Raw genomic sequence first — 22,890 nt, 5'->3', positions numbered from 1 at the left:
GGAATGGGAGTATTACTGTACCCAGCATCTGCTAACAGAGTGCTTGTGAATGAGCCTTAAATCTGAGGGATGAGGAAAAAACAGGACAAAGTAGGGGGGGAGGAAATGGCGGTCAAGGAGTAGCTGAATTCAGTAATTCTAAACTTGGGAAGATGAAAGCTTGTGCCTGTCTCTCCGGGAACAAAGGGAGCTGTATCTTCCATGCCTACAGTCCCTGAGAAACTATAATCTCTCCAACAGTAGTAGAGAAGTAATAGCATAGAAAAAAAATCCTTTTTGAGGGGTAGCCAGCAGGGTAAGTGGGGTTGTGGAGTGTTGGGTGGTTTTGTGAGTTCAGAAAAGAAATGTTTACATACTTTGTTGAAATTGGCTTCACTGGCTGCTGATCCATTTCCGGGCAAAATTCAAAGTGATGGTTTTAACCCTGCTGAGATGCTAAGATCATCAGGGGAGGCCTTTCTTTCACCCCCGCCACCTTCACAGGTGCCTTTGGTGGGGACACAGGAAAGGGCCTTCTCTGTGGTTGCTCCCAGACTGTGGAACTCCCTCCCACTGGAGGCCAAGCTGGCCCCGTTTTTGCCGTCCTTCCGCAAACAGGCAAAGATCTTTCTCTTCAGACAAACTTTCCCTTAATGATGGGTGGTCTGAGAGGGGTTTTAAACGGATTGCTGTGCTCTATTGTTTTAAAGGTGGTTTAATGTTAATTTGATTCACCATTTTAATATACCACTTGTTCAATTCCTTTTAAATATTTGTATACTTACAGTTTTTTTGGTTTTTAAATGTTGTCGTTTTAATGATTTAAATATTTTAGATCAATAAAATATGTGGGAAGCTTGATTTCTCCAGACTGGGAGGATAGGGCCTGATTAATGAATTCATATTACGAGAAAGGTAATTTTGAGTAAGGAAGATCTTTCTGACTGTAAGAGCTGCTTTGGTGGGTAGACCAAATTGTCTTGGTAGAGGGTGAGCTCTCTGGAAGGTGTTAAAGGGAGGTGGGGTGGTCACAAGTCAAGGGGTCTTTAGGGTGGAGTTTCCTGCTTTGAGAAGGAATATGATTTGATGGGTCCTTCCCAGATGATGTTCTATCATCCTGGGAGTTACTAGTGGGATATCTGGAGGAGCCATTCATTGGCAGCCAGCCTGTCTGTCTGGTTGGCCAGCCAAGTTCGGATTAGCAATTTGGCCAAACAGATCAAGAAATGGAACATGTTGATTTGGAAAAATAAGGGGAGGGGATTAGATCAGTCCCAGTTTCTTAGGTTGGGTTGTATGTTCAAGTAGAGTACGTAGATCGGGGTGAGGCAAGAGAAAGGATTGGAAGTGCCACCATTTTCATATTTCACGGAAAGTGTCAGATGTATGCCTCAAAAAAAGGCCTGTCAACCACTTGTCACAGAGTGTCGTACTGGGAGTTTATTACAGTGGGGTGATGTCATAATATTTTAATAACATCTCGTCAACATGGAAGCAATAAAGAGGAGCACATCGTGGCATTGATCGGGAAATGGCAGGAGTTTGGGAAGCGAATGTCACGCAGCCATGGGGAGGGGGAAGATGCAAAAACATGGTGACGGGTGTCAAAAGCATGTCAAAGCAAACCTTGTCTCCTTTTCTCTCAATAATGGAGTTGTCTTCTTACGAGTTCTAGTTATCTCGACATGTGGCTCAAGGGGGCTCACGCGGAAAGCAAATAGCAGCTTCAGGGCTGGGTTGTGTGTGTGTGTTTTTTTTGACTGCCTAATTTCTCAAAGGAAGGCAGGAGAAAGAAATAGTAAGAAGGTATAATTAGGTGAACTTTCCTGCATTAGGACAGGAAGCTATTTTCAAGCTGTTTTCCATTTTTTCTCAACAGCTTGCAGACTGTGTTGATGAATGCTTGATTCACCACACCCACCCACCCCATCCGCCGACAGTTCAGGTGGGTGACAGTTTTGCAAAAGGCTCTTTTCTCGAGAAAGTCTAAATAACCACCAAAGACAGTTTGCCTGTGGAGGCCCTTTCATCTGGAGAGCTTTCAACTCTCTGACAGCTTAGATCGGGCATGAGGTAGGTGTGAAGTGGAGAATGGCAATCTAAACCCCGCTCTGCTAGAGATGATGGAAGGAAGACCTTAGCTGAGTCACTTCGCCTCCCATGGGCTGCTCTCCAAGAGAGGGCAAGTCTAGATGAACTAGAAGGTCAAGTGGTTGTTATCTGTCATACAGTCAGAACCAACGTTGTTGTTGTTTAGTCATTATGTCGTGTCCGACTCTTCGTGACCCCATGGACCAGAGCACGCCAGGCCCTCCTGTCTTCCACTGCCTCCCGGAGTTGGGTCAAAGCCATGTTGGTCACTTCGGTGACACTGTCCAGCCATCTCGTCCTCTGTCACCCCCTTCTCCTCTTGAATTTGACTCAACTCCGGGAGGCAGTGGAAGATGGGAGGGCCTGGCGTTCTCTGGTCCATGGGTTCACGAACAGTCGGACACGACTTAACGACTAAACAACAAATATGTTCAATATCCATTCATATTAGTGTCCCCCTTTGGGCTTTTCCGTGGCTGGCTTTGTCTAGACAAGAGTTATCACCTCCTTTAATGTTTGTAAGAATGAAGTCTAAATGAGACTTCTTTGAAGCCTCCTAACAATAGACACGATGAGGTTAAGCATGTGGAGGAAGAGTGAGAGAGAGACTACATGTGTGGCACGTTTGAAATAACAGATTTATTTACACAAACTAGAGTAGAAATAAAAGCCCCGGTATGTTTAAGTCACCTTTTCTTGCATAGTTTGCTGTGTCTTTGGTTAAAAATCCTGTTCAGTGTGATAACATGTGGCCTGAGCTAGCTAGCAAATTCAGAGCCTGCCTCTATTTTACACTTAGCCAGTCCTGTTGTCTACTTATGAACCCTTCACCACATGTGTGTTGGGTATCCTTGCTCTGAGATGACCGCCATTTCCCAGATAGACTTGGGAAGGAATAAATGCCGTTGGTTTTATTTGGTTTTTTTGCCTCAGTCTTCTTTCCATCTGCCGTTGTTTTGAAATTCTTATCTTCTGGGGAGCATCTTGGTGAAAACAGTCTTAACACAGGCTTGGTCTTGTAAAGCTTCAGGCTCTTTGCTCTTCCAGTTGAGACTTCCCTTGAGGTGATGTGTTTTCTTCACAGTTTGGTATGCTGCTGTTTTCCCACCCTTCTCTGTGGAAAGAATCAAGAGGTTTATCGGAGCTCAGTTATTATTTGTTTTCTTCCCAAGAATTTTCCATGGAATCCTTGAGGCATTTGCTCAGTCAGGCAACAGCCTATGGGGGGAACAAGACTTGGTGGGAGAGGACATTTCTGTTCAACTGTGGTCTTTCTTCTGCTTGACGCAGGAGAGTGTTGGTTATCTTTCAGAAAATAATTAAAATAGGGCTTCAGGGATGGTCAGAGAAGGCACAGCGTCACGATTACATGCAATGTTCTGTGGAATTCCTGGAAGATGTTTCTTAGTCAGCAAATGAATATTTTTTTCAAAAGGGATTTTTAGATGTTGTTCATAATCTTCAAGAGGATGAGCCGCGTTTTATGAATGGGGTTGGAATTGATGACCGACAAGTCCCTAGATGCTACTAACCTATGACCTGCTAATTCAATTTCTGAGCCACATTTTATATACCACCTTTTTAATATTTATTTATTTTATTTATTTATTTGATTTTTATCCCGCCCATCTGGTATATCATACCACTCTAGGCGGCTAACAACAAAAGATATACAATTAAAATACAAAATCCAAACATCAATTATAACAATACTGACAATATACCAACAGATGATAAATAATAGACAGAGAAAAGGAAGAAAATCAAATCAAATCAATTTAAATGCTGGCAGGGGGGAAGGCCTGGATGTAAAGCCATGTTTTTAATTGTGTTTTAAATGTACCCAGCGTAGGGGCCGCGCGAATCTCAGGAGGGAGATTGTTCCAAAGGCGAGGAGCCACCGCCGAGAAGGCCCGGTTCTGCGTCTTTTCCCTCCAGGCTTCTCTCGGCGTCAGGCTCCTCAGCCTCATCTCCTGGCTTGCACGGGTGGATCGGGTAGATATTGGGGAGAGCAGGCGTTCCACCAAGTATCGAGGTCCCAAACCGTTTAGGGCCTTATAAGTAAGCATTAGAACTTTGAAGTCGATGCGGAAACGAATGGGCAGCCAGTGCAGTCTGGCCAGGGTAGGAGAAATGTGGTGGTATTTTCTCCCTCCAGTAAGGAGCCTGGCCGCTGCATTCTTCACCATCTGAAGTTTCCACGTCAACCTCAAAGGCAGCCCCACGTAGAGCCCGTTGCAGTGGTCTAATCTGTACTTGCTCAGAGGAGAAACACTGGGCAAGGCAAACGGTTCTCCCCTCTTTTCTTGACCCGCCCTCTGACCAAGGCCTGGATGGACCTGTTTGTGCCTGTCTTTTGGACGAGGGAGAACGGCATTTTCCACAGCTGATCTCAAGATGACACATACAGTGGTGCCTCACAAGACGAGCGCTCCGTTTTACGACGAAATCGCATAACGACGAAGTTTTTGTGATTGCAAAAGCGATCGCAAAATGATGTTTCCTACGGGGGAATTTCGCTTTGCGATGATTGGTTCCCTGCTTCGGGAACCGATTCTCGCAAAACGATGATTTTCCTACAGCTGATTGGCGGTTTCAAAATGGCCACCGGGTAAAAAAAATGGCCGCACGCTGTTTTCTGAGACGGATTCCTCGCTGCACGGGCAGCGAAAATGGCGGTGCTATGGAGGATCTTCGCTGGACAGTGAGTTTCAAGCTCATAGGAACGCATTAATCGGGTGTTAATGCGTCTATGGGCTTTAAAATTTCGCTTTACAATATTTTCGTTCTACAGCAATTTCGCTGGAACGAATTAACATCGTAATGTGAGGCACCACTGTAGAGTGTTTCAAGTCAAAGCCCCATCCAGGCATTGATCTGCTTGCCTGAAAAAAAACATTGCTGTATTAGATATCTGGAGCTCACACCACATGGGATTTGAAGATAAGAGATCATTTCCAGTATCCTGCATATGTACCTCCGATTTATGGCAACCCTATGAATGAGCAAAAAAGGGACATGGTGGTGCTGCAGGTTAAACAGCAGAAGCCTCTGGGCTGCAAGGTCAGAAGACCAGCCATCGTAAGATCGAATCCACACAATGGAGTGAGCTTCCATTGCTTGTCCCACCTCCTGCCAACCTAGTTGGTTCAAAAGCATGTAAAAATGCGAGTAGATAAATAGATACCACCGTGGTGGGAAGGTAATGGTGTTCCCCATCTAGGGAACTTTTATTTGTTGCTTAATTTGAATTGTATGTTTCATAGTTTTTTTTAAATTGCTGTATACTGCCCAAAGTGACTACTGGTCAGATGGGTGGCCTAGAAATCTAAAGATAAATAAATAGAATTATTTGTGAAAGTCTAGTGATTGAGGAGATTTAAGTGCCTGAGCATCTCCCTCTGTCCCTTAGCAGTGGTGACCAATAGTAACCATGGACCAGGCTAACTAGGATGTACTAAGAGTTATACCTCAAAGAAGCAACATTTCAAAGTTCTGCCCTCCTTCCGCAGCGTCGGCAGCCACCTCACTCTGCTCAAAAGAGGGGATGGAGCTGCCAAAAGGGAGTCACGGAGCTGCCAAAAATCCTTCACAGATTTCTGCCTTGTCGTGGCGAAGGGGCTTGAGTAACTCAGAGAAGGTATGGGCTATGCCGTGCAGGGACACCCAAGATGGACAGTCCATAGTGGAGAGTTCTGACTAGACGCGGTCCACCTGGAGTAGGAACTGGCAAGCCACTCCAGTATCTTTGCCAAGAAAACTCCATGGACAGAAACAAAAGGCTAAAAGGAAGTCAACCGCTCTCTGTTATCTGGAAGCTTCGCAGATGGTTGGGTGAGGTTCTTAATAATGAGTCAGACGGCATCAAACTTGTAGCCCCGAGGAATTTCCTTGGGAAATTGCACCCACACAATGTTTTGTCATGACTCACTGCCTATGAAGGACTAGAAGGTATGGAAAAGGTGTACGCTGGCAGCGAACGGGCAGAACATTGTATTTGGTTTTTTTAAAAAAGGCATTTTATGATGGTTGTGATCGAATGGTGGAAGACGGTGAGGGTTTCCAGCCAGCCCAATTAACTTGGGGAGTTAATTTTTGGATCCCACAACTCTTAGAATCCCCTGGTGATCACCTTGGGAGTTGCAGTCCAAAGGGACCATTTTCCCCAAGCTCTGTTTTCTGCTTTGCAAACTCTTGAGGGCGATTTTCACGTGCTGAGATGATCCGTCTATGAATCTTCTCTGGACCCTTTTGGGGTACAGAGAAACCACTTCCTTAAATCCCAGAAGACCTGATCTTCTTTCTTTCTTTCTTTCTTTCTTTCTTTCTTTCTTTCTTTCTTTCTTTCTTTCTTTCTTTCTTTCTTTCTTTTCTTTTCTTTTCTTTTCTTTTCTTTTCTTTTCTTTTCTTTTCTTTTCTTTTCTTTTCTTTCTTTCCTTTATTTTACAGTATCAAAAGAAAGAATGTTAAAAGCCAAGTAATAACTTATTACAAGATTTTTTTACAAAAGCATTAAAGAAATATATTAAAACTTACAATAAGGACAATCCTGGGCTTTCTTGGCGGCTCATCTGTCACTCATAATTTGCAACGGTGTCATTTTTTTTTCCAGTTTCCATTGCTGGCTCCTTGTGGAAAAAAATAATAAATTCTACGAAGGAACGCATGTGAGCAAAACATTCCAGGCTTGGGACTGATTCTCCTTGCTTCGGAATAAATAAATATGTTTTTACATAACATGGGGACTACCCCTTCCGTTCTTCTACCTGAGGGGAAATGCAGCACAAATAGTTGATCGTGCCAGAGACGGGCAGATAAGAGCAAGTTAATGCCTTATTTGTATTCAGAGATGAGACTTGTCTGGTGGCAGTGAAAAGGGAAAAGCCAGTGGTTCTTGTTTAGATTCTCATATTGGCTGTTTTGTGGTATAATGAAATGCATGTGAAACAAGAAATTCCAAAATATTCTTGTCCAGATTGCTGGTCACAGAAAATTGATAGGGATTAGGGGTGCTTCTACAGTTCTCCCCACCTATCCCCCCCAATAAATTTAATAGTTTTAAAGTACCTATTCCTGTTTCCAACTTGCAAAAGATTTGCTAGCAATTCTGGGGCCGCAATGATGGCCACAGTCCTCTAAGTATTGCTGTGATGTTTGGATTGTTGGTTGCTTCCGGACTGTGGAACTCTCTTCCACATGATGCATGGTGGGCGCCCTGCTTCCTGTTGTCCCACCAGATTTTTTGTTAGAATGGTCAAGATTTTGACAATTGTGCAGATGCTCAGAACAGAGGCTTCTTCCATGCATGGGCTTTATTTAGCTGGTTTATCTCACTTTTATTTACCAAACTCCCTTGAGTCCTTTTAAGGACAAAAGGCGGGTTAAAAATATTTTAAATAAATAAATAGTTTTTGAGCAAGAATTATTAATTCAGTCTGTTAATTAAACAAATATAGTGTGTTTTATAATATTAGGTTTTATTTTTAACTTTTTAAAACACTTTTTCCAGTTATTTTTCGTGGAGCTGCCTTAAGGCCCAGTTTTGAGGAAAATAAAATAAGTAAAATAAGTTAAAAAAAAATCTCCTGTCACCTTCTCTTTTTCAGATGCTTCCCCATCTTTCACTTTTTCCTCAAATGTCTACCTTTCCATAATCCCTTTTCTTATTAGAGCTCAGAAAGTTACTTTGGCAAGTAATTTATTACAGTACTGTTACTTGTTACAGTCTTTGAAAAGTAGCCCTTAGCCGTTACTAATTACAGCCAAAACGTTTGGAGACTAATTGACCAACGCTGTGATTTGCAGACGTTATGAATTGTGAGCTGAGTCGTTCAGCTCAGGATGGCGAGGATAATGTCAATAGTGATTAAAGGCATTTTGCCTCCAAACGTTACATCATTTGTAGCTAGACAAGTGGATTTGGGCCACTGTGTTGAAAAAGTAATGCATTAGTTGGCTTGTTACTTTTTTTTATTACACTACTTTCTGTTACCTTCGGCAGGATCCTGTAAGGATTTGTAAGAAAACGGTACGGAGCCATGAAACGTTCTTGCAAAGATGGGTTGAAAGGCCCTAAAATGCCTTTTAAAAGTAACTGTTATGGTAATTAGTTACCAGTATACTGAGTTACTAATGCATTACTCATTAGTAACACTGGCTGAAATCTTCTTGCATCACTATGCAAGTGGTGTAACTTCTGGAAGCAAACTGCCCCAAGGTACGAAATCAGCATAGACATTATGAGTTGCCCGCTGAGTCACGGAGCTCTAAATACTGATAATGTCCGCAGAGATTTCTTAAGTTAAGGCAGTTTGCCTCCCAAAGTAATGCTGTTTGGGTTATGCCAAGTGTAACTGGGCAAGAGGATTTGGGTCTAGAGGTAATACTAATGAGTAACTCCTTATACCAATAATCTTACTTTAATCCTACTTGTTTGTTTACTTTGAATTACTTCATGCTGCCGTTCTTGACCAAAAGTAACTCATCTACAGGTAACTCACATTACTTGTAACTCCTTATTTGCAAATTCTGCTCTTCACCTTCAATCCCATGATACCTTGATTCCTAGACCTGTGATTATGAGGATCAGCCGTTGGGGTGATGGCTTTGTCTTGACCTGTTCTTGTGGCTTTAGGGTGGCTTGACCTGTCAAAATTAGCAGCTGAAATCCAACTGTTAATTGCTGCTGATCAAACATCTACTTAAAGGGCTAAAGTATTGAGTTTGGCTGCCTGCATTTGGGATGACCGTGCGTGCGTGCGAACGAGTGACAAGAGCCCCTTGAAGGGCGTTTAATAGGTCCTTTTTAACCTCTGCCAAACACTTAGCCTGCTTTTCTGCATGTCAGCCTAGAAGTAATTGCTGATTTCAGTCAAGTTTACTCCAGGCAAGCAGGTGTAAGAGACCAGTGTTCATCCCTTAGACAAAGTAAGTATATAAATAATTATTAAATTTAAATGGGGTCTTTTTCAGAGTAGACCTTTGGTCTAGATGGGCAGGATGGAAATCCAATAAATACGGTAAATAAATTTATTCTTATAAAAACTTAAAAGTCTTTCGCATCTGCATGGTAGGCAAAAAGGTATTGGGTTCCTTATATCCTTCCTGTCCGGGCGATTTGGGAGAAGCTCAGAGTTTTTGAAGAGGAATATTTTACTCTGGGGACTGATAGTAAAGAGTCACTGAAACATGCTATTGATCATTTAAAGGGGTCGATGTAGGCTAAGCGCCAGGGTAGGGTAGCGCATGAAGAGTTGGACTAGAGCTTAGGAAACTGGGATTCCAGTGTATTCTTGGCCAGGAAATGGCAAGGGTAAAACCACTCCCCGAATATCTCTCACACTTTGAAAGCCCTATTAGGGTTGCTCTAGGTCAGAACGGACCTGATAGCCCACAACAACATTTATATAGGATAGGGCAGGAGCAAAGGATAGATTTTTAATCTGGGTCACAAAGCAGGATTCCACCTCTTTAGGTCTCCTGCTCTGATAGTTTAGAGGGGAGAATAAGAAGAAATGAGAAGTGGCCTCAGAGAGCAAAGGAAAGAAGCTTGGAATTACCAATCTGCATGTAGATCTAGAAAAGACAAGAAGGGAAAAACCAGTTCTGGACCTGGTAACTGCCTAAGGGCAAGGTAGGCATTAAAGACAGAACCGTCTTCAAGGGTAGGGAAAGAGGCCATGCACTCCTCCTCTCTCTTTGTCTCAGTTTTGCCTCATTCAGGCGACAGGACGAAAGTGAAATTCTGGTCCGTTCAGTGAAATTCTGGTGTAGTGTCAACCTTCCTCCTTTAACAGGTGCAGTGGATTTTGGTTCAACAGGTGCAATCAATTTAGGGCCTGCCACATACTCTTGGGCTTTTTAATTATATCTCCAAACAATGCTTCTCCTTGTGTGGCAATGATAAATATTCGCTAATGAGGCAAAGCAATTACATTACTGCTGCTGTGGAGTGATTGTTGACAGCACGCTCCCAACATCTGTATGTAGAAACAAAGGGCCCAATCTGGAGGGTGCTTTCTCTCTCTCTACGGGGGGGGGGGGTCCCATTGAAGTCTCAGGCACAAGGAGAGTGAAAAGTCACAGGGGGAATAAACAACTTTCATCCTTATATTCCCCAGATGTGTTTTACTGCTGGTGCAAACTGCAACACGGTGAAAACATCCGAATTCAAATATGTGAATAAGCGGGTTTGTAAATCTAAATGATACCCCTGGCAGAAGGGGTGTATGCACACTTTTGAAAAAGTTACTTGTTTAAACTGCCGTGGCCACATTGAATCTCCATCTTTCCTCAGAATCTGCTCATCAGGAGATGTTGTGCTCCAAAAAATAAAATAAATAAAATTTCCAGATCCGGGGCGAGAGGTTAGTTCTCCAGCTATTCCAACGAGGTTCTATAACTCCGACATGTCAGGTGGAGATTTGCAAGGATGTGATGGGAGAAAGTAGGCAAAGAGCAGGTGTTGTCTATAGAACGGCTTCTTGCTCCTCATTTTTGGTGGTCCTATGAGTTGGGACGTGGTGGTGAAACCCCAGAAGCCTCTGTGCTGCAAGGTCGGAAGACCAGTCGCCGTAAGATCGAATCCACATGACGGAGGGAGCTCCCGTCACTTGTCCCAGCTCCTGCCAACCTAGCGGTTCGAAAGCATGTAAAAATGCGAGTAGATAAATAGGTACCACCTCGGTGGGAAGGTCACGGCGTTCTGTGTCTAGTCGCGCTGGCCACGTGACCACGGAAATGGTCTTCGGATCGACGCTGGCTCTACGGCTTGGGGACGGGGATGGCAATTTTTAGAGTATCTATTTTAACTGTATTTTTATTGTTTTATCTTTTTATTTGTATTTTTATTGTATTTTAATTGTTGTAAGCCACCCAGAGACCTTTGGGTGGAGTGGGTGGCATATAAGTTAAACAAACAAACAAACGAACAATAAATAAATAAATGAACACTGCCCCTCAAGTCGGACACGGCTGGACCAAATGTCAAGGGGAACCTTTACCTTTATCTATGAATTGGTGACCTCCAGAAGTTCCTGTCATTAACATAAACTCTAAGACATAGAACAGTTTGCAAGTTTGCATAATTAGATGAGAACTAAAAAATAGAGATTAGAAGAGGTTTATTAAAATGTAAGAGCTTTTTTTAAAAGATTAACAATTGTTATTGAAGAGGAAATCAGTCCTTCCCAGAAATTCTGCTTTGGTTATTTCATTTACGTTGTTACCTTAACGTCCCACCTTTTCTTCCATGAGTTTAAGGTGCATGTGTCGATCATCTGTTCCCCACTTTATCCTCAAACAACCCTCTCAGCTTGGGTAAGGGGGGGGGATAGGCGCAAGTTCATCTCGTAAAATTCCTTAGCCAAGGGAATTTATTATTGCAGAGCTTTGGATTTTGGTTAAATTTCAATAGCTGTGCAGCAGAAGTGCAGGGATTCACAGAGAACAGCTTCATGTCCCCCAGATTACTCCATCCCCCTTTTTTTCTCATCAACTGGCACTTGCAGTCTCAGTAACTCACTCCGAGACATTAAGAGGAGAAAGAATAAAAGGTTTCATTACTTACAACAGAACAGAACAAACAGCAAACTAGGAAACATAACTGCTTCAAGCAACAGGCCTTCAAGCAACAGACTACCTGTTTTCAACAGACTCAGGGATTGCTTCCAGCAGAATAAAGGGGAAGGGAAACTGGGCAGAGAGGCTCGCTGGTGTTTTTTTTTAATCAGAGGCAGGAGGGAATTAGTGCTGGATAGATTGAGAGTCATCCTAGCCCAGAAAGGTCCCTCCTGGCCAAACCTGCTTAAGGCAGCATGCAAGATTGCCAAAATTCCAAAATGTGTGGCTCCTAGTTTCTAGTCCAGCACACTGACTGATGCCCCACCTTGATTCTTGCAAAGCTTGTCCAATATGTTTTATAAAATCCTCAAGGAAAAGGTCAGCTGCCTATCCTCAAAGCTTACATGAAAATGAGTGGAGCAAAAGCTACAGGGTGGCAGATGAAGCTGGCAGATTCTTCAGAATCCAAAATCCGTGTTGCAGGAATGCCTTTGTCAAACCAGCTAAAGAAGGCACAAAATCCATTGTCCAAACCATGTGTGCCTATGTGTCCCTTCTTCAGCCAAACATGTTACAAAAAGCAAGGAGGGGAAAATGGAGGATGGAGGAATAGCTTATCTTATTGGTTAGATGTAAGGTCTCACCTCAATGAGCCCTAACCTTGTTGGGATCAGGAAGGGCCACAAAAAGAGATAATCCTTCCATTTTGAAAAGCCAAGGGACTCTCTTTTGAAAAGACTACCAATCCCATTGTTGTACCGCTCTTACAGTTAAGAAGACCTTCTTAACTGTTAGAACAGCACAACAGTGGAACCAATGACCTTCGGAAGTGGTGAACGCTCCAATGCTGGAGGCATTCAAGAGAAATTTAAGACAACCCTCTGTCAGATCTGCTTTGATTTGGATTCCTACGTTGGTCAGTGGGTTGGACTCGATGACCGTGACTCTATGATCCCCCGAAACCTAGAAGCCAGTCAATAGAGGTTAATCTGGGTAGCTTTTACTTTTCTGAGAGGAGTGAATGAACCAAGATTAAAGTCGTAGTGTAGCTGGTACAAAATCCTCTCTGGCCGGCGCAGTTCCATTCTAACCACCTGTTAGAATGGATCCATCAAGGGAAATTCTGATCACTCTTTACCTTTCCATAATATGGGGGATAACCACAGGGTTAGTGCCACTGACTCCGGGCGACTGGGTCTCCCTGCTGCTAGAGTGCAGCGGGGAAGACGAGAGGAACCGAGCCGCTATCGTGTCTCAGAGCCACCCAGACAACCTTATTACAGCTATTGGCCGGCCACTTATAGTCAATCACCCTTGCCACAACCTAGCCTGGAATTGTTTGCCAGCGGGAGACCTCTGTCAACCGAAGTGCAATGTGTGCCATTAGAGTTTTACTCACGTCATTTCGTTTTATGACTCTTGGACCTTGGATGAGGATAATAGCAGTTCAAAAGGAAAGGAAAGGAAAGGAAAATCTCCGTTGGAAACAGTGAAACGGGATTTGTAGGGGAGACAGGAAAGTCAGGTGTGGATGTCTACAGAGATGAGAAGCTTTATTTATTTAACTTAATCTGACACTTCTGAAATGTTTCTCTCCCCTTCCCTCTTCATGGCATAGGAAAGGAAAGCAGGGACTTTTAATGCAAACATGCAAATCAACATCTTTTATTTTGTTTTGATAATTTCCTTCTTTGCTTCTTTCTACAGAAAGAAGCTCCATGCTTGGTGCTTAATAACTTAGCGTAGATTCCTAGAATTGTGAGCCAGAAGGGACCCCCAATGGGTTCTTGAGTCCAACCCCCTGCCCGAAGCAGGAAATTGACAGCTGCAGCATCCCTGACAGACAGCTATCTAGCCATGGTTTAAACCTCCACTGAAGAATGGCCCACCAGCCTTGGGCAGTCCATTCTGCTTTTGAACCACTGCATCTGTCAAAAAGTTCTTCCTAATGTTTAGGTGAAATCTCCTCTCTTATAATTTGAATCCCTTGTTTTCTGCCCTACTTCCCGGAACTTCCCTCTTGAAGATCTCAGACTCTGGACAGACAGGTAGGGGGAAGTGACCTTTCAGGTTTGCTTACCCCAAGCTCTTTGATTTGGGATTTTATAGCCCAGAATCCCTTAGGGATGTGGTGGCACTGGGGGTTAAACCGCAAAAGCCTCTGGGCTGCAAGGTCAGAAGACCAGCTGTTGTAAGATCGAATCCACGCCACAGCGGGAGCTCCTGTCGCTTGTCCCAGCTCCTGCCAACATAGCCATTCAAAAACATGTAAAAATGCGAGTAGATAAATAGGTACCACCTCGGTGGGAAGGTCACGGCGTTCCGTGTCTAGTCGCGCTGGCCACGTGACCACGGAAACAGTCTTCGGACAAACGCTGGCTCTACGGCTTGGAGATGGGGATGAGCACCGCCCCCCTAGAGTTGGACACGACTGGACTAAATGTCAAGGGGAACCTTTTACCTTTACCTAGCCCAGCATCCCTTGCCTTAAAACACCTGTTCCTGGATAATGGGCCATTTCCATTTAACCTGGGAATAAGAACAACAACAAAATAAAAACCCTGCAGGAACAATTGTCCTGTACTTTCTCTGGTACTGCATCTAACCTGCTGAAGGAAACGGTCTTCGAAGATGGTGGAGCCTCTGGCCCCAAGCAGTCATGTGCTGCTGCTGTTGTTATTATGATGTGTTGCCAAGTCACCTCTGACTCATAATGGCCCTGTGAATGAGTGATGATGTCCTGCCCTCCACAGCCCTGCCCTACTTTTCTAGACTCAACCCTGTGTCTTCCTTGAGGGAGTCAAGCCATCTTGTGTTCAGTCGTCCGCTTTTCCTGCCACCACCCACTTTCCCCCAGCATATTGTCTGTTCCAGAACACCCTGCTGTCTTAGGATGTGCCCAATATTTTCGGCCTCCCGAGGTAGTTCAAGCTTGATTTGTTTGAGAGAGCACCAGAAATCTCTACAGTTATAGACTGCACACCATCTGTGCACAGCGCCGTTCAGTCCCATCACCAGTTTCGAATTAAAACAGCCGCCGGAGGTTTCCTGTAAAGGTGTGGAAATTGTATCTCCCCGTCGAGACAGGCTGTGGCTCGCTTTTTCATTTCATTGTCCTACTGTGCGCCGGCCGTGTGTCTCTGATCTGTTTATTACACTAAGCTTGGAGGGGTGGGGGGAAGGAAATACGGACTCCAAAGCAGGAGCCTTTTCCGAGAGAAGATTTCTGGTCCATTTCCACCTGCCTTGCCGCTTAAAGAGAGGAAAGCGGACTTTGGGCCAGGGAAGAAAGTGCTGTTCGTTGAGCAGAAATTGTGGACAGCTCCTCTGCTTCCTCCCCCCCTCCCCGGCCCCCCATTTCCATGCAGGTTTTCAAAGCAGTCCATGGTAATCAGGGTTTATTAAAAGAAGCCAGGGTTGTTGGGTGGGGAGAAAATGTTTAGCTGAGATTAAGGAGGATTGTGCATGGCTGAGCTTGGCGCTGAATTATGGCACGGTGGATCTGTTGCCCGGAGCTTGCTTGCTGAAGTCAGCATCCCACGCAGGGCTTCGCTCCCTCCCTCCTTCCCTCTTTCTCTCGCTGACATCCCTATAGCAGAGCAAAGTGGTGGTGCTGATGCTGGCAGGAGTTCATTAATTGCTCGGTCCATCCTTCCAGCTGTCCCCGAGCAGATCTGGGGAAACTGGAGGTGTGAAGAAAAAGTGAAGGCCACGGGGCAGTTAATAGAACGTGGGTTGGGTTTTTTTCGCACCACACCCACCCACCGCTGGTTTGTGGCTCTTTCGCACCCTACCTGGGGAACAGTGCTGTTGTGTTGCAACGGGATGTCAAGTCCGTACAGGACATTCATTTTAAGTGAGAGCAGGGGGTTGCGATAACAACGTCCGCTTCCCCTTCTAGGGTGTTTTGGATCAGCCTACGCCATCTTGAGTTTCAAGAAGAAACGCGGAACGAAAACAAACAACAACACTGCAGCACCCCCAGACCGAGTGCTGTGCAGTATTTTTAATGTAAGGTTTCGTGGGACATTCGTCCGCTTTGTCAGACATCAGAGTTAGAATACAAAGACTAGGTGGTAGAACATAGATAAAGTGAAAGTGGTGTTTGGTTGGCTTTCACACTTAATAATGATTTAAGACCCCTGCTTGGTATTCGGTTCTTTTGAAACCTGGCTCTATAAACAGCAACATGATTAAAGAAAACAACATAAACAGCATGTGGTCATGTAAAGAATGACAGGGTTTACCTTTTTGCTTTGTTCTGAAAAAAAAGATGGGTCTGGTTATTTGGGAAGGAATATAACAGCGGATAACATCATAATTATCCCATTCGATGATAGCTTAAGAAACCTTGGCTAATATTTAATCAATTGATGGATATCTAGGCATGTGTATATATTTTATCTCACCTATTTCCCTCTGGATTCTTGCTCTGTGATTTGCAGAATTTATGTATGCTTGCACAAATTAACATGGCTAAAACTTCGAAGATGTCCAGTGCTGATGTTAACATGCCATCTGTGGGCAAACTGTAGAAAAAGCAGATGAATGCTGGATAGAAAAAGTGGGGAGAATGTTTATCAGTTTTGCTTTCTCTTGCATTTATAATGTTTTGAATTTCAGGACCTAAATTCAATGGTTAGTCCAAAATTGAGTAGACCCACAGAATCAATTGCTCACTGGTGAGTGAACACTTATATGAATCTCATTGGTTTAATGGGTCTCCTCCTGTTGTCTGCCAGTGGATTCAGGTCTCAAGTAAATTTCCATCCTGACTTTTAAGGATGCTGGTCCAGTCTTCCAAAACCAGAAACGGAATTTCCCTCAATATGCATAGGCCATATTTAAAAGGGACAAATATTACCAGCAGAGAGAAAAGCCATGTTAGTAGAAGGCAGAACACAATCTTTTCATAGCTGGGAATAGCCGTACTTCTTAAATAAGCAAGGAGTTTGACTGGGAGAAGCTCTTCCTATTGCATGTTAAAGACATTAAAGATGAGGAATCTTTTTGAAATGAAAAAAAAACCCAAGGTTATTCCGCTAGTTCAAACGTGACCAATAAAAACCCCACAGTTGACTGCTTCCTCAGAATGCTTCCGTCCTTTGCTTTAAAGAGCCCCAAGCAACTTAGAAAATGTAACATGACTTGTAGCACAAAGCATTCAGCAGATGGCCTGTTTCAGGGCGCCTTAGCCTCTCTTGCATGGTTTTAAGGGCACCCCGTGACATTCTGCTGCACATGGGAGTACTACTATGCATTCTGAGAAATCTACCCCATACCTTGTAGGACATGGCTGCAGATTTTATTTTATTTTTTATTTTATTTATTTAACTTATATGCCGCCCACTCTACCCAAAGGTCCCTGGGCGGCTTACAACAATTAAAATACAATTAAAATACAACAAAAGATAAAATGATTAAAATACATTTAAAATAAATCTGAATGTTTCCTTTCAGGGTCCTCCACAAGGTTTATGGAGAATGGACGTGCAATATTATCTCAAAAAAGGGATTTGCTATTGAGCCTTTGTTAATGTTCTGTTAATGCTTTCCCAATTTGAAGAGACCCTTGTCCAGCAGGCCGAGGCAAAGAGGCTGTTCCAGAACCAGCAAAACCAGGGAGCTAGACAGGGGACAGATTGTGTTTGTCTTCAGGGTGGAAGGGATGGTCACTCTCGAGTTGGCCTTCTCAGCCACACTAGATGCTGTTCCAAGTCCTCCATATAGAGCACATTACCATAGTCTCTTGAGATTGAAGGATGCCTAATCTAATGTTCTGAACTCCTCAGATATTTCGCTTCAGGTGACACACCTGTAGTTGGGTGAAACACCTTTAAGAGGATTGCCAAAACTCTTTTGTTCAGGCTACATACATACCTGTGTATGCTTTGTCCAAGGAAGGACCTCAAGATTCATAATTAGATACATCATTTTAGGTGAATGTTTGGTGCTTCCTGTAATTGCAAAAGATCTGAGAATATTCTCTTGGAAGGCGTGCGTTTTCATGGCCCAGGGGACTACAGTGGGGTCTTGACTTGAGAACTTAATCCGTATTGGAAGGCGGTTCTCAAGTCAAAAAGTGTAGGTCAAGCCTCCATTGACCTACAGTGCATTGAAAACCGATTAATCCCGTAACAGGCCATTTTTGTTCCATTTTGGTTTTTTTCTGGTCTGTAAGTCAATTCTCAGGCTGCAAGTCAAACCTAAATTTTGCAGCCAGAGAAGTCTGTAACTCAAAAAGTCTGTAAGTCGTCTGTAAGTCAAGGGTCCACTGTATTTCAAGTGGATTGTACTGTCAGGCCAGGCTTCACTCTCATCTTCTTATTTTGGATGCTACTGGTTTCTTAAACCAAGTGTGGTTAATCTATCTTAGGCCCTTCTCCAGAATGTTACTGTAGGTTTCTCCATGTTGTTGAGAAATCTAAACACAAGACAGCAACATGTGTGCCTTCTGCTGTTTTTGTTGTTGTTGTTGCGACCATAGGCAATGATCATGTCAGAGCCCAGAAAGTCAAATCAGAGCCATGATTTCCAGTCATTATCCAAAGCCCTAAAAGAAGCCTTTGTATTTATTCCTGTTAATGTATTTTTTTGTTAAATTTATATACCGCCCATATAGCAAATCGCTGAGCAGTGCACAATGAAAAAAGATAGAACAAATTATACAATTACTATAGTACTAGCCAAGATGACATCTACGTTGGCTTGGGCATGTTGTGAGAATGGCTGATGGTCAGATTCTGAAAGATCTCCTGTATGGAGAATTAGTGCAGGGAAAGCACCCCAGAGGGAGATCACAGCTGTGATACAAGGAGATTTGCAAGTGGGATCTGAAGGCCTTAGGAATGAACCTCAACCAATGGGAAACCCTGACATCTGAGCGTTCAGCCTGGAGGCAAGTGGTGCATCATGGCCTCTCCCAATTTGAAGAGACCCTTGTCCAGCAGGCCGAGGCCAAGAGGCAGACCCGAAAGCAGCAAAACCAGGGAGCTGGACAGGGGACAGATTGTATTTGTCTTCTGTGTGGAAGGGATGGTCACTCTAGAATTGGCCTTCTGAGCCACATTAGACACTGTTCCAAGACCTGTATTCTGAGCACATTACCATTGTCTCTTGAGACTGAAGGATGCCTACAAGACAATATCACAAACAGACAAACATCAAGACAGGGGGGCAATAACAGTGGTGGGATTCAGCAGGCCAACAAACGGTTCTGCAGAATCAATAATACATTAGCTACCGGTTCTGTAGAACTGGTGCAAACCTGCTGAATCCCACCACTGGGCAATAACCAATTTGAATCATAGACTACAATGTTCCTCTCCTCCTTCATCCCTTCTCCAACTAGGGCTGTTTCAGCCCTCAAGTCTCCTGAAAAGGTGTGGCCCATGGTTTCAACAGGGAGGGTGACTTACCCCGATCCTTCTTAATCCGTATCAGAGCAGTGCACAATGCAAAATCAGGAAAGCACATGAAAATATAGGCAAAATCAAAAACCAATTGGAAGTTGAAGACAGGCTACTTTTGACCATAGCATCATAGAATTGTTGTAGGGTTGGAAGGGACCCTGGAGGTCTTCTAGTCCAACCCCTTGCTCAAGGCATGAGACCTCATCCCATCCTGGACTTCCTGGACAGATGGCTGTCCAATCTTTTCCTGAAAACTTCCAGTGATGGGGCACCCACCACATCAGGACCAGAAGCAGTCAGACCTTGAGATATGGGGAGAAACTTTCCTCAACTTCATCCATGATCCACAGGGTCAGCGTCCATGAAGTAGGTGGGTTCGGTGCTGTTCCAGTGCAGTGCTTCTGGAAGTGAAGGATTTACTTTTGTCCTGGGGATGTCCTGAGGATGCTCACAATGCTTTTCCGCTCTCCAGGGAGACTCCTTCTTTAGCCCTGATGTGAGACCTCGAACTGCTTCCCAATCCAGTTCTGGGTCTCTGGAACTCCTGCCAAAGTTCTCGGCTAAAAATGACTGCTCTGCAGGGCTGGTTCTTACCACCACTCCTGCAAGTTGTCTGCTTCCCAGCGCTATTGAACATGGGAATATTTGGTCCCTCTCACCATCAGCCCAGCTGGCTCCAGCTTTCGGTAGTTCAAGACATCTGGAGTTCCAGAGTTTCCTAGCCACTGGTCTAAAGGCAAAATTGGAGTTTTCTGTTTGGAAGAAATTCTAGGATTGTTGAGTGAAGAAAAAATCAATAAGAGTATGAAATTGCTTATGTGCATGCGCGCCTATGCCTTTTCCACACATCCCTTAGCTGATCTTTATTTTTCTGTCTTGCTACCAGTTCCTGCAGGCATCTTCTTTTGCTGTGGCTTGTAGTTTTAAGCGTCTGTTGAAGGCTGGCACGGATTTAGTCTGGAAATAAATAAAGCAACAGAATCCTGAGCCTCCGGACTCATTTTGGCTCCCTCTTTATCTTTTGTTTCCTTGCTGTTTGTTTTTAATCAGTCTCTTTGGAGCCCTGTGTGATGATAGGCTGGGTATTGCTATCACATTAGCTGTTTGCTTTTTTTCTGAGGCGTTGTAATTTCACTGTTCTCGGATATGAGCCACGAGCATTTGGGAGACGGTTCTGTCTTTCTGTTTTCTGAGGGGAGGTGGTTGGGAGGGAGACGCTGTGCCTGAGACTCAGTGAGAATAGTTTGGCAAGCCTTTCTCATTTAAATACCTGACGCCTTGCTTTCGGGCCCTGGATCTTGCACCACCTGTTGCTCCAGAGATGGTGCCGAACATATGGCTGATGGGAAATCGTTGCTCTGAAGACAACCTGTGTTCTGGGTTCCCCCGTTCATCTTCACGTTGGGTTTTCTCCGTTGAAAAGCCCTGCCAACCCATGTTTCGTACTCTCTTACCTGGGGATCTTTACTATTCTTAATATGGTGCAGGAAGGAGTAGAAAGGAAGAAGAGATTCCCCCCCCCCCCCATGTCTTGAAAATGAGACATGATTCTATTCTGAGAGCCATTTGCAAATTCCCTGGAGGGCACAGTTCAGAAAGTCCAATCAGGATGTCAGAGGTATTGGTCTGGTACACCTGGAAAACGATTTGGGGAGTTGTCATGGTGGTCTTCAAACTCTCGTTTGGACTCTTTGTGAGGAGGCCGGGCGAACCGTTGTATGTCTACATCCAAAAACAGGTTTGGGGAAACGTGGAAGGGTTCCAGATGTTAGTTTATCTGTTCTGATCAGAGATGGGAAAAGCTACTGCTGGATAGCTCAGTGGTTTAGCTCTCTGGCTGCAGAGCCATCGGCTGGGAGTTCAGTTCCCCAGTGTGCCCCCTGGACAGAGATGAAACCCAATGATCTATTATACGATTCCTTCTTTGTTGTTGTGTACTCGTTAAGTCTTGTCCAACTCTTCGTGACCCCATGGACCAGAGCACGCCAGGCCCTCCTGTCCTCCACTGCCTCCTTGCGTCGGGTCAAATTCATGTCGGTATTCTAAAATGATGATGATGGAATTCATCTTTTCTCGATTGCAACTTCCAGAATATTATAGCCACCATAGCTGTTGGGATATTCCAGGAGGTCTTCTTCCACAAAGTAAATTTTCCCCATTTCTGGTTCCTGCTGCCTACAAACCGACATTAAGGAAAGGACTTTAAGTGGGTTTATGCCTTGCGTACCAGGATGAGCTTGGCTGGCATAAGATGGGAGGGTGTTTGGTTGCTTGCCCTCAGGCAGCACATGCGAGGGGAGCCGGTCTGACAGAGACACACAAGGTTGGAGCTACCAACTCGGAAGTCCCTGGTTTGATTCTCACTTCTGTCAGGAAGTCACGAGACGACTTCAGGCAAAGAAAACTCCCCATTTCTCTCAGTTCCCGTTCCCCCATCAGCCATATGGGGGGATAATAATATAGCTTTACACCTGCAAGGTTATGTCAGGTGGTTCCATCTCCACCACTGCTGTTTCTTTCTACCATTGGTAGGGGTATTATTTCTGTCCAGCTGTTAGGATAACCATCCTTCTTCTTCTTCTTCCTCAGAGGGGGCTCCCTCATCTGCATGTCAACCCCTCCATAAATTAGGCGTCCCTATTTTTTCAAAACCAGAATTGATTGGAAGTGACCCCTTGGTTTCCTTTGATTTCTTGTGCATATTGTATAGACTTAGAGCAGAAGTAAAAAAAAAATCCTGCTGCTCACAAGCCCCACAGGGTGATATGGCCTTGTGGGCCTCCGGAGCCCTCCATGGCCTCAGTAAACCAGGCACAAATGTAGAATTTGGCTTCCGGAGTCCTCTGAGGGGCACAGTTCTCTGTTTGTTTAACTACACTTTGATCCTGCCTTTTGCCCCTTGAACATGCCCCAAAGAACTGTTTTGAAAAACTAGAAGAGATTTTTCCAGAATGGCTTGTTCAGGCTAGCAAAAGGCGCAGGGTTTGGGATCAACGTGCAGTTATGGAGAACCGTGCTCCCTGGAGGCCTCTGAGGGCCACATTCTTCATTTTTTTTGCTGACTCATTGTGGCAAGGGTGGACTCACCCTAGCATCAGTGCTGTGGCGTCTGTGAGCACCAGAATTTCTTTTCTGTATAATGTGTACATTGCCCCTTTTCTCTCTTCTTGATGGTGGCCATGAGGCTGAAGCCAGACAAAGAGTGTTTTGATTGCAATAGTCAAGTAGAGACCTTGAGGAGGCCCATCTGTAAAGGGATAACAGAAGTGCTGCTGCTGTTTACATGTGGGGGGACTGTATGTGGGAGTCATCATTTATAGCTCCCTCCATATACCGTATTTTTCCATGTATAAGACGTCCCCGTGTATAAGACAACCCCCCACTTTTCTAATCCAAAATTCAGAAATCTAAGTGGGGCTTAGGAAGTGTAGGGGGAGAGGGATCAAAGTGCTGCAGGATCGCTTTGATCCCTGCTTTCCCCTCCACTTGCTTTCTCTCCTCAGCTTACTTCCGTGTATAAGATGACCCTCAATTTTTAGTCTAAAGATTTTAGACAAAGGTATAGTCTTATGCACGGAAAAATACGGTATGTCTCATGAGGTTCAGGACATCACAGGTGGTTCCCTTCCACAGGGTCCTTTCGAAGCCCTTCCTATGTGTTGTCAGACTTTGTGCGGTGGACTTTCTCAAGCACTCTTAAGAAGGACCACGGTGGCAACTCCTCTCTCAAGTATAATTGGGCCATCTTTCTTACTGACACTTTTAGAAAGACTCTGAGCACTTCCACATAAAAATGCACTTAGAGAAGCATTTTTGGAATGTTAATCTAACGAAGTGTTCTCTCAGC

At 44.3% G+C, this 22,890-nt stretch overlaps 1 protein-coding gene across 1 annotated transcript in view; it reads left to right on the top strand.

Annotated features, from left to right (window-relative positions):
• Nucleotides 1–22,890, top strand: part of PLXNA4 (plexin A4) — a 635,072-nt gene that overhangs the window by 37,831 nt on the left and 574,351 nt on the right. The window lies entirely within an intron of this gene.

This window comes from Pogona vitticeps, chromosome 5, assembly GCF_051106095.1.
Source record: "Pogona vitticeps strain Pit_001003342236 chromosome 5, PviZW2.1, whole genome shotgun sequence".
NCBI classification, from domain to species: domain Eukaryota; kingdom Metazoa; phylum Chordata; class Lepidosauria; order Squamata; family Agamidae; genus Pogona; species Pogona vitticeps.
This window is presented reverse-complemented; position numbering and strand designations above follow the sequence as displayed.